A 5,000-nucleotide genomic window follows, 5' to 3' on the forward strand; every position below is an offset into this window, starting at 1 on the left:
CGGACTGCTCCATTGACAACGGGAAAGACCAGAAAGAAACCCAAAAATCATTCAAAATCAGAGTCGACTAAATAATGCCGCACCACACAAATTGAGAAGGGTGTAAATGTGATGATTTAGAAGCTTTTTTTGACATTGAGATGTTAAATTTTACACTGTTGAAAAAGAAACGAAATATTAAAAATAAATTATTTATTAAATGTGAAATATTTTTATTTGTTTATATATAGCCAGTGAAACACTTTTCAGTGTTTATTCAACTCATTTGCTCATCGTCTGTTTTCTTTTAAAGTCTTTAAATTTAATAATAAGCCTTGAAGGGAAAATACTAAATTTAATTCATGGGGCATATAATTAAATAAATATAGCATAAAATTCAATAAATATAATTCAATAATTCATATAAAGCAGAAAGTTTATTAATTATGCCTATATTATCCATCTGCACTGGATAAAATATTTAACACAGCCTTGTATGTTAAATTTGAACAAGTAAAATATTCATCCTAATACATTAAATAAATGTTAAAGAAAGCACAAATGTAACTTTCTCAAGCATCAACACAGTTACAACACCAAATGATATATTTTTGGATTGTATTTCTTGGAAATTAATGCTTCAATGAATGATCTGCCAGATAGAACCTTCTAATTCCAAGTGGAAAATGACTTTTCAGAATGAGAAGCTTCTATCTGCATTTACCGTGGTTTTATTACTCCAATTTGCAAATGTAAGAACACTTTGATAATTTACACTTAGAGTACCTTTAGGGTCTCTGTCATGTTCATGTATGAAAGATACCTGTTACACACACATCGTTTGTTATATGGAATGCAAAAACTTTGAAGCTCAATATCTCAAAATCATTCAGATCACGCAGATAGAACCTTATAATTCTAAGATGACGACACATGTGAGATTACTTCACTGCTTAAAGGGGATCTATTATCAGGGATGGGAAGTAACGAGTACAAATACTTCCTTACTACACTCTTAGAAGTAAAGGTACGCGAGTTGTCACTGGGGTGGTACCTTTTCAAAAGGTACAAATTTGTACCGAAAGGGTCCATATCAAGTGTGCCACAAGCCTGCTTTTGAGTGAAGGTCTTAGCCGTTAGATCGCCCCCTGGGGGCTGGCTGCAGTACAAGTCATAAAGCCCGCCTCCTCCGTGTTAATGAACGAGACTTATATACAGAGATATATAGACCAATTACCATGTTTGTGAACATTCAGGATTCGCGCGCAGGGAGGTGGCAGAAAGAAACCGGGAGTGTTAGCATTTACAGCGAGGGAATGACATCCGATGCGGTACAGAGTTTGTTGTTGTCTTAGAAATAAGATATATTAATTACACATTATATATTATTTACATCATGCTTTCAGCGTATTATAACAGCTCGTCACCCAGTGATAAGCACAGTGATTCTGCAAAATTAACGTTAAAGTGAGCGGCGTTCATCTGACAGGTCCATTTGTGATAGCATCCAATGGATGTTGGATAAGATGAAATGGCCTAGCATGCAGCCCCAAATATACAATCTCATTGAAGCTCAAAGTGATTTTACTAGAGAGAAGTTGAAGGCCTACAAGTCTTTGGATGCCTACAATGTTGTTCTGTGTGGTCATGTGCAAGAAATAATGTTCCATGATGACCAGATTCAAAACTATGTAGTGCTAAAAACCGAGGTTCTGCCTAGCCAAAGACAAGGAAAGAAGACAGAACTGTACAAGGCCTGGGTAATCATCAATTAGCAAAACTACTGCATTCTGACAGAGAACTGCACCTGTACAGCACGGTATGTGAACTTACACATAGAGGTAAAGTAGGTTTTATATTCGCACATTCAGACTTTCTCCCTAATAATATAATTTCATAAAAGTTTTATTTGCAAACTCTAAATAGTCGCTATGACATGCCTTCAATTAGGCAGCAGTTCCTGTTATGAAGTAAAACGAACCAAACAAACTGAAGGAAACATAATTGATAATCACGTTTTGGCGAGTCATGGCGCAACCAAGAAAAAAGAAAATCAACAGTGAGTGCAGGAAATTTCAGTCACGTTGAGGCAAAGAATATTTCTTCACAGAGGTCAGAGGAATATGTGTCTGTTTAATTTGCCAGGAATCAGTAGCAGTAATGAAGGAATATAATAGTAAAAGCAAAACATCAGGCCTTCAGCTCTTACACTGGTGCCGAACGAGATCATGAAGTAAAACAATTAGCAGCTGCGCTATCAGCTCAACAACAGCAGCTTTTTCGTGCTAATAAAGTGCGAGAAAATTCTACGCTGGCTACGCATCAGGCAGTCCTTCTGCGCATGCCCAGGCCCCAATTTCAGCAGTCTTTTGCAACAGTTTGTGCCCGTCACGAGGCGTTTTGCCATCAAAGCGTTCAATGGACAATGGCGCTGTCGAGTCGTCCATATTTTATACAGTCATTGGTCCGTATTAATACCTCAAGGGTACATATTAGTACCTATAAAGTACAAAAGTGTTCCTGTTAAAATTTTTAGGTACTAATATATACTTTTCAGGTATCAATATGGACCCTTCAAGTACAAATGTGTGTCTTTTGAAAAGGTACCACCCCAGTGACAGCTCGCGTACCTTTATTTCTGAGGGTGTAGGGATAGGTACCGAATCTCGGTACTTTATCGGTATCGGTGCTACATTATAAAAGACCAAAGCATCGATAAGCTCTGATCTTAATGGTTCTGTTATCGGTACTGGAGAATTATTGCTGAATAAACTTTATTTACAGTAGCATAATTTAACTGACCAACCTTTTCTAATTTACGATATTTGACATTCTTCTGCACAGTTTGTAATCTCACATGAGAAATGCTTGTGTTTCCCGGTGACGGTGAGTGCATCAAGTACATGGGTATCGCAGTGGATGCCCTTCCAGGCACAAGTCAGTACTGGGAAACACCCATACTCGTAAACTACATTCAATTTAGCTTATTCAATTCCCTTATAGCGCATGTGTTTGGACTTTGGGGGAAACCGGAGCTCCTGGAGGAAACCCACACCAACATGGGGAGAACATGCTAACTACACACAGAAATAATTCCTGACCTAGCCAGAACTTGAACCAATGGCCTTCTTGGTGTGAGGCAATAGTGCTAACCACTGAGCCACCGTGCCATGCCCTGTATGCTTTCTCCATATATAAAACAATTTAATTATTTAATTTGATGTGAATCATCAGCAATAAATCCGATACATCTGATTCAGTCTCATACATTTGACTACATTAATTTACCCAATGTCAGGCCGACATCAACATCCAATGTCGGACAGATGTTGCATTTTGGTTACTTTTCAATGCATTTTAAAAAGAACCAAATATTAACGTCTAATGATGTGACAGCTTGAGGTTGTGTGGACGTTACCACTATGACGTCTATCAGATGTTGGATTTTGGTTGCCATACCTGACGATTAAATGTCAGTATTTGACGTCAATATGACGCTGGTTTAGGATGTTGGATTTTGGTCACTTTCCAACACAACCTAAAATCAACCAATTATCAACGTCATTTCACATTGTTATTGGACATCAAAATAATGTTTTCCTTAGATGCTGGCGATCTAAATCTAACCTAATATTAATGTCTTATGATGTTGTGTGTCTGCTGGGTTAATTAGTTAGTAAATCACTCTCTTGATTCATCAATAAAGTAACATTTTTATACGAAATAAAAAAAGTAAATGAATCCACCCTGGGTCTTCTAAGGACACAGCAAAGTTCATTTACACCACACGTCATTGTTTCACAGTTTCTGTTCGCACTACATGCAAATCCAGAGCACTGAAATTAACCTTTACATAACCTGTGAATATGTAGTCCTGCTCTGCACTGTACGCCTTCATTATGACATTTCAAAAACTGTATAATTAGTGCGTGCTGTAAGGAGCAGCTCTTCCAGCCCATTACAGTGGCGGCTTGGAGAGTCTGACCCGTCTAATTAAGAGCTGAACCCCCCTGAAGCAAACCATAACAAAAGGTTAAGAAGCAGATACTAAACAGCTCTAATGCAAACGATTACATAAGGAATAATTCAGAGACCCTGGAAGCAGATCGCACAGATCAAAGTGATTTCAGAAAGTTTTGATCGAAAATCTTCAGGTTTATCTTTACAAAATTCAACAGTCTGTGATCATTTCTGCCTTCAGTAACTTCAAATGGAGCAGACTTTTACAATTCATGTCCATTTCCAAACATCGACAGTCTAAAAAACCTGAGAAGTTATTTAATTCCTTTCAAACTATGAACATTTCTTAACTTCAATGAACAATCAGTTTTCTTCTACTTACAGAATCGTTTAGCTTCTCTGCACAAAGATTCATTTGCAGTTCAGTTTCCTGAACCAGTTTAAATAACATTTTGCTTTCAGTGATTCACTTTCTGAACCAGTTCAAACAACAACAAATAATTCATTGCATAATCATACTAGTTACACATACTAGTTGCACAGATATCCATCACTTTGTTTAGATCCATTCTCAAAGATTCATTTTTCTGAAATTTAAGCCATTCATTTAAAACCTCTAAAACCAAAAGATTCACTCTAAATGAGTCATTTCTTTAAAATGGTTTCAAACAATTGATTCAAAACCAACAGAACAACAAAATAATTCAGCAGAACTGACTCATTTAGTAAAAGTTGCAAGTTCATAAACCAGTTCAGAGTACCAAAAGATTCACTCTAACTGATTTCTTTTTTTTTAAGAAATGGTTTAAACTATTTATTCAAAACCACGAGAATAACAAAATATGTGCACACAACTGACTCTTTCAGTAAAAAGTGCAAGTTTCTAAACCAGTTCAAACAATCAAAAGAATAATTTTCAACAAGTCCTTTCTTTATAATTGGTTCAAACAATTGATTCAAAATCAACAAAACAGCAAAGTCTTTTAACAGAACTGACTACTTCAGTAAAATCTGCAAGTATATAAAATAGTACAAAGAACCAAAAGATTCACTCTCAGTGA

General features: G+C 36.4%; 1 protein-coding gene across 1 annotated transcript in view; it reads right to left on the minus strand.

The window, feature by feature from the left end:
• The window catches only part of LOC130221411 (glypican-6-like), a 102,678-nt gene that overhangs the window by 13,685 nt on the left and 83,993 nt on the right, over positions 1-5,000 (minus strand). The window lies entirely within an intron of this gene.

The sequence above is a fragment of the Danio aesculapii genome, chromosome 1 (genome assembly GCF_903798145.1).
Source record: "Danio aesculapii chromosome 1, fDanAes4.1, whole genome shotgun sequence".
In the NCBI taxonomy this organism is placed as follows: domain Eukaryota; kingdom Metazoa; phylum Chordata; class Actinopteri; order Cypriniformes; family Danionidae; genus Danio; species Danio aesculapii.